The sequence below is a fragment of the Podarcis vaucheri genome (genome assembly GCF_965113315.1).
Source record: "Podarcis vaucheri genome assembly, chromosome: 9".
Classification (NCBI taxonomy): Eukaryota; Metazoa; Chordata; class Lepidosauria; order Squamata; family Lacertidae; genus Podarcis; species Podarcis vaucheri.
This window is the reverse complement of record NC_138767.1, coordinates 55257715-55270394: the sequence shown is the minus strand read 5'-3', so window position 1 is coordinate 55270394 and position 12680 is coordinate 55257715. Positions and strand designations below refer to the sequence as shown.

Sequence of the window (12680 nt, the reverse complement as noted above, 5' to 3'; positions counted from 1 at the left end):
AACCCAGAAATAGTACCTCGGGTTAAGAACTTTGCTTCAGCATGAGAACAGAAATCGTGCGGCAGCAGCGGGAGGCCCCATTAGCTAAAGTGGTACCTCAGGTTAAGAACAGTTTCAGGTTGAGAATGGACCTCCGGAATGAATTAAGTACTTAACCTGAGGTACCACTGTATTTAATTGTTTAGCAAGATTTATAAGCAGCTCAATCACAAAATATCTCTGAGCTATTTGTAGAACATGGTATGAAATATTTGTTACAATAAACTTTAACAACAGTAGATAGGATAAAAAATACAGACGATGTCGACAGTTTAAAAATCAAACACACATAATAAAATTATGTGTCTGGTTGTGTAGACACCAAATTGAGGCACAAAATTTACCCTGGACCCACTATGGAGTGCAAATGTATTATTTTTCAGACATCCAGGGGACACCCAGGAATTACTCACTCTGCTCCAAATTAATTCCAGAGAGAACTTGGACAGGTCAATCAATCATTAACTCAAGTGCAACTATTAGGATCCAACACAGATGCTACCGTACAAGCAGGGCCGTGAGCATTTCCACCCTCACCCCCTCAAGATTTGCGGTTTGTTTAGCCTGGCTATCCAAATCAAATTAACTGAAAGGCCTCAATTATCAATTTAACGTCTGGGGAATAACTCCGTTTTTATTGTACTTGAGTTCCAGGAATCTCAGGCACACTGTATGGGAAGCCAGCTGGCTTCTCTATATAAACTGAGCCAGCTGAAGATGAAAATAAAACTGCTTCTGGCTACATTTTGCCAAACTAAAAGAAAATATGCAAAAGGTTTCACACATCTCCTCCTCACCCCACCCTTGTTTCTCTCTCTCTCCCCCCCCCCCACAATCTATGAACAGTGATTCCACCATAAGCTCACTCATGTATTGCATTAAAGTTATGCTTCACCTAAAACCATGCAGTGATGGATTGGCAACAAGTTATTACTGGGAAGGCTTTGTGTTGGTGGCTTTGCTGTCAAGTCCGACAGCTGTGAGTGAATTACGCAGGCCTTGCTTAAATAGTGCCCCAAGCAAAACATTGTGCCACACAAACCCACGCAGTTATTATGCAACATTTCTGAGAAAAGCTACTTTTCAGGGTTTTTGTTGTTTGTTTGCCCATTCAGAGTCGTCTCCCCCTGGTTCTTTGGTGCCCTGTTGGTTGCTCAGGCAGTTAAGCAGTGTTAGGTTGGTTCTAGTACTGCAGACACGTGTAGACTGAGGAGCTCCCTGCTACTGTTAACTGAAAGGCTACTGACTATATTTGTTGTCACATGCTCAATCTTCTCTTGAGGATCAAGTTCAGGAAGGAAGAGCAAGTCTGCCTTGCTCAAAGCAGGAGGGGCTGTGCAGTGTTCCAGTTTGAAGCAAACAACCAAATTTTAAAACCAAACAAGAAAAGCACCAGAAATGTGTAATGGCACATTTATGCAAACAATTTAAAGTTGGACAGCCATGAGAAGCACACAGGAAAAGGCAATACGATCAAGAAAATGGGACAATTTGAAGATGGCCCTTAGGCAGAAGAGGGGGTTTCAGCAGATGTAGCTTGCATAACAATCTTTTACATATGGCCCCCTTAGGAGGCAAGCATTTATGTCATCCGAAGAGAGGAGGTAGAGGAATGCCAAGTTCACCCCATGGGACGAAAATCCTGTGCTGGCTCCATTTTTATTTACATGCGTGTGCCTTTTGGCTTAGCCAAACTGCTGGATTTTTTTAAACGCTGGGTTTTCTTTATTTGTTTTATGGACTTGATTCAATTAGAATGAACAAAAATAGCTTGTAGAACAGAATGAATTTGGTTTAAGGAAGGGATGTTCCCATTTTTCATGCCTGTCAACAAGCTTTGCTGTAGAGGCATGGAAATTCAGCGTAGAATTTGGTTGCCTACAGAGCTTGGCTTTCACTTTAATCCTCCCCACCCCACCAGGGGATTCTCAGAGTTATAGTGTCAGTCTCAGTTCTTGGATTCCCAGGGGGCCATGGGCAGGACCTCTAGTGGTCAGAGAAAGGATTTTCGAGTCCCTAAATATCCCTGCTGTGTTGCATGGCTACAAATTCCTGATGTCCTTCCTCCTCCTTGCACTCTTGCATCAGTCCTTGCCATGTGCTCATCAGATATATTCCTAACAAGTTTTGCTTTCAAAATCATGAGAAAGCTTCCATTGCTCAGCTAGACACACATCCCCTAATTTGACTAAAATGTATCTTTGCCTGTACTTCTTCCTGCTTTTTGGTCTATTGGATATGTTGAAATGAATGGCAATTCTGTTTGATTATTCCCTCCTGGGAAGCAACATGACTGCACTGAGTGCTACTGATTAGCTGGCCAGCTGTGTTCAAAAAAGAACCCCTACTGAATAAGAGTTTGGGATGTGTCATTAGCTAAACCTTTAAGGAATTTTGGAGTATGGTAAAATATTAATTTTCTTAGTAACTAGATATATCAGGAGGGTACTGATAGCTTAGTTTTAAAATCAGGCATCTCCCATTAAACTAGCTGCCATAAAGTAGATTAAGGAAACGCATGTGATACAGAGAGACCAGTAATATCCCTTTGTAAAAATGGCTGGAGGAGAACATGTCTAGAGCAGTTAAACCAATGAACTGGGAAAACATAACAGGCAGTGCTTTAAATAAAATGTACTCTATAATGTTAATTTTAAGCTTTGTAGATTTCATTTTTCCAATTACGCGATGGCTTCTTTGTTCCCACAATTATATATTAAGATATCTCTCTAATTATGTCTTAGTCTTTATTGGCTTTCCAATCTTCTGAGTTCAGTTAACAGGCATCTTCCCACTGCTGACCTTGGTAGTCATAAGTCTAAAAATGTATCCATCAGGTTTTTGACAGGTCCGGCTTAGCTCTATGTGTATGTCCATGACAATGGAGTCTTCCTTCCCCAACTTTATTCCCCATCTTCAAAATAGGAGTCCCCAATAACTTGCCTTAGGGCTCTTCCATACTTGGGGCTCATCCACACCTCATTTTAAGCTTGTAATTTGATCCTATCCATTCTTATTCAGAAATTCCACTTAATTCAATGGAAACAGGGCCTTTCACATTTCAATGGTGCCCCATACAAGGCCAAAATTTGGCACCCAACTCTCACTTTCCATTCTGCCCAATTCACTACATTATCATTGTGGTTCCCTGCAGAACCCACTAGGCTTGGCATCCGGTGCATGGAACTGGTCACACTGCCCGAAATCTGCCTCTGATGGAAAGTGTAGGTGATATCACAGCAGTGAAGCCTGAGTCTATTTGTGTTTAATTAAAGGTGTCCCAATGCATTCAGTGACACTTTATTTATATGGAGGTACAAAGACAGCTACAGAATTTAAGCATAAGATTAGGCTGTATGTTTAAGATAAGGTTACTAGATTTTTTTTCAATGAATCCGGGGACACTTTAAATAAATGAATACTACATGTTTGGGACATTGATGCTGCAGCTACGGCGGTGGCAGAAGGGCGGCCGCCACCTTGACCTCAACCGCCACATTTCCCCTTCCTCCGAGGCTCTTTCTCCATGAGCCTGGGCAGCCCCTGAGATGTTGGCTCTTCGGTGGTGGTGATGGGGAAGAGGTGCACGGTGGGTCAGGCATGGAAGGCGGAGAAGGATGCCTGAGAGCAGCAGCAGCAAGGCTCAGGCAGCGCAATGCCTCCCTTCCCATTGGAGCAACCCCAATCCCATTCCTACTTGCGTGCAAGCAGGAGGGGGCAGGGATCCCTCGGCTGGGAAGGGAGGCTTCCCATTGCCTAACTGAGAGATTCCTGCCCCCTCCTGCTTGCACGCAAGCTCTGATAGGCAGCGTGAAGCCTCCCTTCACAGCTGAGAGATCCCCTCCCCGCTCCTGCTTGCACGCAAGTAGGAGTTGGGAGGCTGCTCTGATAGGCAGCATGAAGCCTCCCTTCACAGCTTAGTTGCTGGGGTCAGGGAAGGTGGAGGCAGCCCGGAAGCTGCATCTTTGAGCCCCTGCACCACCATCTTATGGGGACTTCTGAGCAGCTCCTGAGGCCAGCCAGAGCTAACTGCTCCAGGCTGCTGAGACTGCTGCTGCTGCTGCTGCTGCATTTCCTGGGAACATTAGATGGAATCTGGGGACATTCTAGGAATGGAATTTGTTTGGGGACTTATTCGCAAATCCCCGGGAAATGGGGACGTCTGGTAACCCTAGTTTAAGAGCAATCCTGCAGGGTCAAAAAAATTTTTTTTGGGGGGGGGGAATTGAATTGCTCAAGGCCACCCAGTGAGCCTCACGGCTGAATGAGGATCTGAACCTGGTTTCTCAGATCCCAACTAGTGCACCTTGAGTGATCTTTATTAACTGCCCAAAAGTCATATTTCCAGATCAATACAACTGTGTCCTTGGATCTTTATGATGTGACCGGACTGCCCGGGGAAAAACAACTCTGCCTGAACATTCAGAGGAACAACTTAAGTGGCAGTCAAACAATTTGCACTCTCTAGCCCTACTCATTTGCATAAAAAGATTTATTGCAGGCAGTGCCGTTGCATTTATGAGGGCAATTAGGAGGAGTACATACTTTGAGGAGTAGTTCAGGAGAGATCAGGCACCTGACTTGGTTTACACCACATGACTGGCTCCTGATGTATAGGTGAGAAGCATGCCGGTGAAGCAGTAAGTTCACGTCTGTCTTGCTGTTGATCAGCCTCTTGGGACAGGACTTTTCTTGCCTTCAGAAGCAGTCAAGAAAGTATCTGTCAAAGCTTATGTTGATTAGGTTACTCCAGAAGTAGGAAAGGTCGGAGAGTGTTCTTTTTGGAAGGTGAAATACTCTGAAGTCACTGGTCTTTTGAAATATGTGTGAACTGCCGCAGGACATCGCTATATGGAATACAGCTAGAGACAAGGTAAGCCTTCTCCTCTGTAAGATGCAGAGCATGGGCTCAGTGTAGCTTGTACAGCACTGGCTGGGGGACTGAACATGTAGCACATGTTGGCACATGGACTTGGTCCTCCATCTAAGAATCCACATGTTGGAGCCTGCTTCCATGAGAAAACAGCATCTGGTTGCTATTCCTGAGAATGCAATTTGTTTTAACTGCTTTGAATACTGAATTTTAAATTGTTGTATAACCTGCCCTGGGAGCTTCTGGAGAAGGGCAAGTAATAAATTCACTACTACTACTAATGATTGGGGTGGGGCTGTTTCTAATCGTGTGCTAATGACTGGGTTGTATATACATGTGGGAACTGTGGCAGAGGATTTGTGTGAAATAAAAATATTTTACCATTGCTATATTTTTTACCATGACCATATTTTTTACCATTTTACCATTTTTTAGTATTATTTTTACCATTTTAGCATGTCTATTTTTTTAGCATCCTGTACCTCTGTTGTCTGTGACTATGACTGAGTGTTTAGAATGCACAAAGTGGACTTGATGGGCTTAGATGTGTCAAAGGTTTTTTTTAAAATATAAAAAGAATGGAGAGTTAAGTTGTTGCAGCTGAGACTGGTTTGCTGTAAGGTTTACAAGGTGTCTGTGGAAACTTGCATTGCTTTGTATTGGATTCATATGTAGGCACATTGTAATCCTTTGGAAGGAAGTCTTGCTGTGTTCAATGGGGTTGACTCCCAGGGAAGTGTGCATATGAATGCAAACAAAAACTAGGGAGCATATACTCCCTCCCCCCTTTTCTCTCTCATACACAAATGTTGAAAACACATGGTGTGATTTTACTGAAACCTTTGTCGAAGAAACAATTATTTCCTAAAACTGCATGGACATTTCCAAATTAAAATTCAGATCCAGTGTGGAGTGTTGACTAGGACCTGGGAGATCAGTCATGAAGCTCATTGGGTGACCTTGGGGCCTCTCAGCCCAAACTACCTGATAGGTTGGATAAAATGGGGGTGGGGAGAACTTTGTCTGCTGCCTTGAGCTGCTTGGAAGAAAGACAATCAATAAACAGAATCCACTGGGGGTGGAGCTACAATTGCCCAAGTTTTGTGCATAGACATTCCTTTAGAGCAGGCGGTTTCAACCTTGGCCCTCCAGATGTTTTTGGCCTACAACTCCCATGATCCCTAGCTAGCAGGACCAGTGGTCCGGGATGATGGGAATTGTAGTCTCGAAACATCTGGAGGGCCGAGGTTGAGAAAGCCTGCTTTAGAGGTGTCATGATAATAGAAATGTATTAGTGAAGTGTGGTGTTTATCTATAGCTTCAGCTATTAGAAAATCCTCTCCTAAGAAGCACACAATGACTGTTTGATTCTTGTTGTGTTGGAAATGCGAGGGAATCAGCTCATAGCTGCATGGGCCTTTGGTTATTTGGAAGTTGTTTTTCAGCTGGTGAAGGAAGCCCAAGAAGTTGCCTCCTAGGTCTGCTGAGTCAGGCATTCCACAAGGAAGGCGCCACCCTACTTGGAAAGGACTTCTTTAGTCCCGGGTGTTCTCATTGATATTAATTCAGGTACCAGGGAAAACATTGAGTAAGGCCACTGATTGCCCTGGTATCAAAGGCTAGAGCTGAATATAAGCAGTGCTATTTTTCTAGAGAAAGAGGTGCCCGAACTCATGAATGCCTCCTTTGTTCTCTTATAATGGCAACGGTGCCCACCTGAGAGGTGCCAGAACTGAGTTCCGCCGAGTTCCGGCTGACAAAATCCCTGCTTATTTGTTCAATGCATGTCTCGCCCTTCCTCCCAAAGGAGGATGGTGAACACAAGCAATAAAACAAAGCATCTAAAACAATTTCAAGTAGCACAAATAGTTTTGGAAAATAAGTAATGGTAATAGTCTTTCATGGGAATTTGGCCTTGGAGAGATTTTCTTGTGACTCTATTGTAGCATTGGATAATTCATGTTACAAAATTAATTGCATTATTTTAGATTATTATTTTTTTAATGCCACTCTTAACTTACTGTTGGTATTTGTTTTAAAAGCATTTCCTATAGAAAAGGGGCTTTGTCTGTAGTGGCTCCTTGTTTGTGGAAGCTCTCCTCTGGGAGGTTTGCCTGGCACCTTCATTATACACCTTTAGATCAAGGTGTGTTTGTGGGATGGGGGAGTTATTGGGGTTTTAAAATCATGTATTTTGTGTTTTTATGTTGTATTTTTATGTTGTGAACTGCACTGAGATCTGCGGATGAAGGGCGGTATACAAATTTAATAAATAACAATAATAGGCTGAAATCTCTTATGTCCTTTTGTGGAAGCATATCCTATGGGACCTGGTGTGCCTTAGCTTCTGAGGGCACAGCTTGTAGGACGGAAGAAGTTTGAGGTGGCCTTGAGGAGCAGCCACAGGGAGGGCCACATTGCCAGAGTTGTGAGGTAGGGACAAATTTAGGCCTATGTGAGCCAAGGGGCACCGTCTCAAAGCCCAGTAAGTGGGGCGCTGGGCTTTGGGAAGAAGGCAGGAGGCCCTGACAGGGTCCTAGAGTCCTCCCATCTCCTTCCTAAAGCTTTGTTAGTGCTTTCCCAGTTTTGGAACGCAGCATGAGGGCTGAAGGGGGCACCAAATTTTGGCCTTGCACAGGGCCCCATAGTACCCAAGTCCACCACTGTGTGAGGGCAATGGTTCCTTACAAGATTTGGTACAAGAAGGGGGAAATCAGCATATTTAAGGCAGTCCTGCCCTTTGCCCAAGGTTAGTTTTGTGAGGCAGGCAGTGCTCTCCTCTCCCAGTTTTTAGCAGTTGCCCTGAGAGTCTTGGATCCACCTTATAGGGTTAGGAGGGAATTTTTGCATGTTCTGCAGAATTGGCCTTTGCAGAGCAGGCTTGTTGTCTTCCCCAGGGCGCTGTAGTTGGGATGGGATGTGTTCTAGCTTTAATTGGACTTGTTAATTTTTGTCACGGCTTGGCAGGTGGCCAGCGACTGAGGAGGAGCCCTTTAGAGGTGTGAAAGAGCCTGGGAGGTAACATCATTGTCAAGGAAAGGTGGAGAGCTTAGCACAGATTGCTATCTCCTTGGGGACAAGCTGGGGTGGCAAAGTACAAGTGGCTGCCATTTGGAGCTGGCATTCAACTCACCCTGGGATTGGGCAGGCTTGCCCAGTTGGGGATAGGTCAATTGGTGGGACAGCCATGCTGGGCCTCAGGAGCACAGAGATCTCCTTAATGACTGGTCTGGGGATGTTAATTGTTAAAAGTTGCCCGTTTAAAATAAAGTTGTGGCCTTCTTAAATCTATTTATGTGTCTGACTCTTTTATTGGCACACATAATAAGCATGCTTCAGATGGACCATCCCAATAAATCTTGTGCCTACAGCTCATCAGATGTCAGCCAATGGTAGGTGACATAAAAACAAGACAATTGCTGTAATAGTTTTGGTGGTATGAGCAGCAGTTGAATTTTCTGTTGTATTTCAAGGCTTTGAAAAGCCACTTCTAGTATTTAAAGTTAGGATGTTATATGTTCTACTTACTCATTTCAGATGTGCTCTGCAAGTGGAATACTTACATCCATTGAACATCTTGGCTGTACTTTAGTTGAGATATCAGTGTTTTAATGTTACTATCATACATACAAAACTAACAATATGATGAACAGAATCATAGAGTTGGATTTGACCCTTAGGGGTCATCTGGTCCAACCCCCTGCAATGTAGGAATCTCCCCCCCCCCGCCCAGTATGGGACTTGAATCCCCAGCCCTGAGGTTAATAGTCTTGTGATGCTTAATAAAAGCAAAGACAGTCAGGCAGTCAAAATGTATTTGTTTTTAACCATGTGCCATGACCAAACAGGGTTGTATTTAGAGTTCAGAAAAAAATGCTGGCTGCATATATAAATAGAAGACCCGCTGCAAACAATTGTTACTAACGCTACAGTTGCAAAAAACACATAATCATTTTAGGGTCAAATAAAACAAGAAGCTTATTAAACATCCCCACAACAACTTATATAAGATGATCTTGCATGGCATGCAGCACCCTTAACGCACCACAGCTGCCATTATTCTTTGGGAGAATCCGTGTGCTTTAAACATACGGTGTGGATGTCACCAAAGACTCAATCCAGGCATGTCAGCAGCATATTTAAAGTGGCTCTTCTGCTGGGTTGATCACCTGTACTACACTCTGGAATGCCAGACAGCGAGCTACAAATCGCATTCTGCAAGGCACGATATAAGCCACAAGATGTTTCATGTGAATCAGCCCTTCCATGGGCTTGTGCTTCAGGAATGAGCTACTTCCTGTGAGCAAGAGAACAGCAGGTAGCAAATTTTGGCACTGAATTTTCTATGTCATCTTTTGATTACGGCACAAGGGCCTGATCCAACAAAGTCTTGCCTTACCTTGCTATGTCTCCCTCCCTCCCCGCATCGCTATGAGCCACAGCAGGAAACCAAGCAGTGCCCAGGAACCAAACACCATTCCCACTAGCAGTTCCTCACTTCTATAGTATCATTACTTCTTGAATGAGTTGCCAACTTCTCACTTGAACTGGCAGTAATTCAGAGCTGCAGTATCTGTCTCCAAGGGTGCAGAAAGTTAGCTGGGACTTGCTCTGTATACTAGGATGTGGGTTGTGCCAGCACTGTGTAGGATGTCATTAGGTCAGACTCTTAGTATGAAGAAAAAAGCCTACAGTCTGGAATTTGTGGATTTAACATACCGACACATACCCGTGTCTGTGTTGACTTGACTATATGTGTCTGTACTGGGTCTTTTTGATCTTCTTTATTACAACAGCAGAATATGGCCTGAAGGAGCAATGCTTCTCTCTCGGCCTGTTTTTTTAATTATAATCATTGTGGATATAATTGTATTCATGACCTGTAAAAGAAAGCACCATATTCCAGCTAAGCCTGCTTTCAACTGGATAAACTGCTCTGGAGTCTTGCACAAGAGAGAGCGAGGCAGAGAGAGGGGTGATAGAGCAATAGCTTCACAATCTGAAGCTCTTGTTCACAACCCCAGGTGCTGACTCACTGAGGTGACTTTTCGATAAATTCTTTGTGTGTCAGCCGCACTCGTTTCCAAAATGGTAGCAACCTCTAACTGCCTGTAATGAAAGCTGATTAATTTTTCGACAGCACGTTGGAATCCCTTGAAGCGTCAAGGTATGGTTGGCATCATTACAAGTTCTGTCAACTGACTGGAATTTTTAAGCAGATGGGAGGGACGGGTCAGTTAATAACTGATGCAGAAACATAACCAGGAGGTGTATTGTTAGGGAGGTAGTCTGGTGAGCAGGAGAAGCGTAGACTTGTGCCCCGGTCCTTTAAGCACCTAGTGGCACCCCGATCAGTAACACAGCCTCAGGCATCTTCTTCACTAATTTTTGTTTCCCACAGGCATCCAAGAGAAGGGAGAGGTTAGCTGGAGTGGTAGGAGCTGAAATTTCACTACATATATAACCACCCTACATGCTCTAGGTGGAGTTACACACATTTTGCTCTGCCTGGGTTCCTCACAATTAAAATGCTAGCATAGAACAGTGCACAGGGGAAAACTGTGTTGAACTGTACTGTTTTTAATGTGTGTTTTTAATTTTTTAAAAAAATCTGTACACCTCCCTGATATCTGAGAGGGCGGAATATGATACTTTTATAAGTAAATAGCAAATGTAGCTACACCTTTCCGCTGGCCACAACCCTTTCTTGCTCTCAACTCTTTCTACCCCACCATAATCTCCTGGCTTTCCCTCATGAGGTCTTCAGCTCCAGCCGCATCTCACATGGTAGGCCTCAGGCCTACACTGGGCTGGCCTCTATATCACATTATGCGACTCTCCCATTTTATGTGGAACGCCCCAGATTTACAGAAGCCACCCTGACTTCTGATCCCAATCCTGGATGTCCCATTTGGGCTCCTGTGCCCTAGCTGTGCCAGAGTGTGGACCCGGAAGACGTACATCTTTTTGGGTCCCATGCTGTGGCTTGAGTCAGTTGTGGGACCAAAAGACACACTCTTTCCTTGTAACCATGCATCATCCGCTCCCCTTCCTCCTCTGGAAGTGCAGTGCCAGTACATCGGTTTGAAAGCTGAATCTCTGTGGCCCTTGTGGTGGTGATGGAGGAGGCAAGTGAAGGTGCCTTAAGCGAGGAAACGGGATGCACCTTCCCTCGGATCTAAGTCATGCCCATTAACTTCAATGGGACTTCAGTAAGTAGGAAAAGCATTGGCTACAAGCCATTGAACTCAGTGGGTCTTGCTTCTGAGTAAACATGCTTAAGAGTTGCCCTGCTAATGACCTGAATGCCAGGTTGTTAATCATGCATTTATACAACCTTTCTATTTTGTTTTGGTATCCTCAAGATTAAATAAACAGAATCAAACCTGACACCTCCAGGGAATGACAACAGAATAAGGCGCAGCACATTACTTGCGTTATGGATATAGGCTGTGGCTAACATAAATATTGTATAGTGACCCTAATCCATCTTTGCTTTTATCTGATGCCTGCCACAAGTAGTAAATCAAGGATTCCCCGCCTCCCACTGGCATTAATGAAATTGTTGTATAATCTTTCAGGGCTATAGCGGTTATAGTACTTTTCTTTTTCATATGTAATCCTGAATGCTAGAGAAACATAATGTCTCCCTAGGGAATGGATTTCATATTGAAGCAGCAGGCAGAGTTATGCCTTCTATAAGAGAGACGCTGCAGAATTTTGTGGGGACCACTGGGAAGCCAGCCTTGAATTATAACTAGGTGTGGAATGAGGCAGGAAGAAAGGAAATGTATTTTTGCAGTTTGGGAGGTGCAGGGCACTTCCACATGGAAACCTTTTGCCAAGCTATTTTCCTTCTCATTCCCTCTTAACCAGAATTCGGGGTAGCACAGCACTGTCCATACCTTTCCCGATTTTATCATTATTCACCCTCGGCATTCCACCTCTCAAGAAAAATGGATGCCAACAATACCTCTAAGAAATGTCACACAGCATGTCAGAAACAAACTATATCCAAAAACTTAAATCGTTTTGTTTTGAAACAGTGACACCAGTCTTAACAATATTAATCAGGGTTCCTCCCGCCCCCCAGAAAGGAAAATCTGTATTAACAAGGAGATTGGGATGTGTACATCATGCGTCAAAGTTCCTCCTGTTTACTTCACCGAAAATCATGATGGTGATTGCAGAGATATCCAGGAACTCCTACTCTGAAGTTACAAGCTGAAAAGTGAGATTTGAACTCAGTGCCTCAGTGATTTCCAGGATCTTCTGACATGGCTGTTGTACATTAAGTAAAATTCAGACTTGCAGCTCTTTGCCACAATGGCGAGATTTTTCCAGAGACTCCCTGGGCACTAACTTCACACCAACTCTAAAAATATATTCTGTGAGTGATTATTCTTTAGGCTAAGCAGCCAAGTGATGAGGTAAATAATAAGTTGCTGCAAAGTGGCATAAGGATGATTTTAAAGTGTCATCATTATATCACCCAGAGTCTTAGACGTTGACCCTGATGTCAGTGTCTTGGGGTCATCCATGCAGATCAGTAATCCATCTGTCCTTCCCTGCCTTCCCCCGCCCCAAGCATGAACCATGTGTTTTTAACAGCTGTTTCACAGCTTGGATATACACCACTAGGATTTTGTGAAGACATGAGAGCCTATCAAGAGCAAACCAGAGGAAGTTGTCACCCTATATATGTATGATATAGAGTGTTTATCGCCCATTTCATGGTGCTTGCAGAAAAAGTGAAGAAAAAGCACAG

The 12680-nt window shown here is 43.9% G+C and overlaps 1 protein-coding gene across 4 annotated transcripts in view; it reads left to right on the top strand.

The window, feature by feature from the left end:
- Positions 1–12680, top strand: part of LNX1 (ligand of numb-protein X 1) — a 117866-nt gene that overhangs the window by 35952 nt on the left and 69234 nt on the right. The window contains exon 1 of one of the 4 annotated variants that reach the window (XM_082238121.1): positions 4642–4912. The exons of 2 other annotated variants lie outside the window; for them this stretch is intronic. The gene's annotated coding sequence lies outside the window, so the exon portion shown is untranslated. Of the gene's footprint in view, positions 1–4641; positions 4913–9958; positions 10080–12680 lie in introns of those variants that run through there. One more of the 4 variants, XM_082238122.1, reaches the window with a different exon arrangement.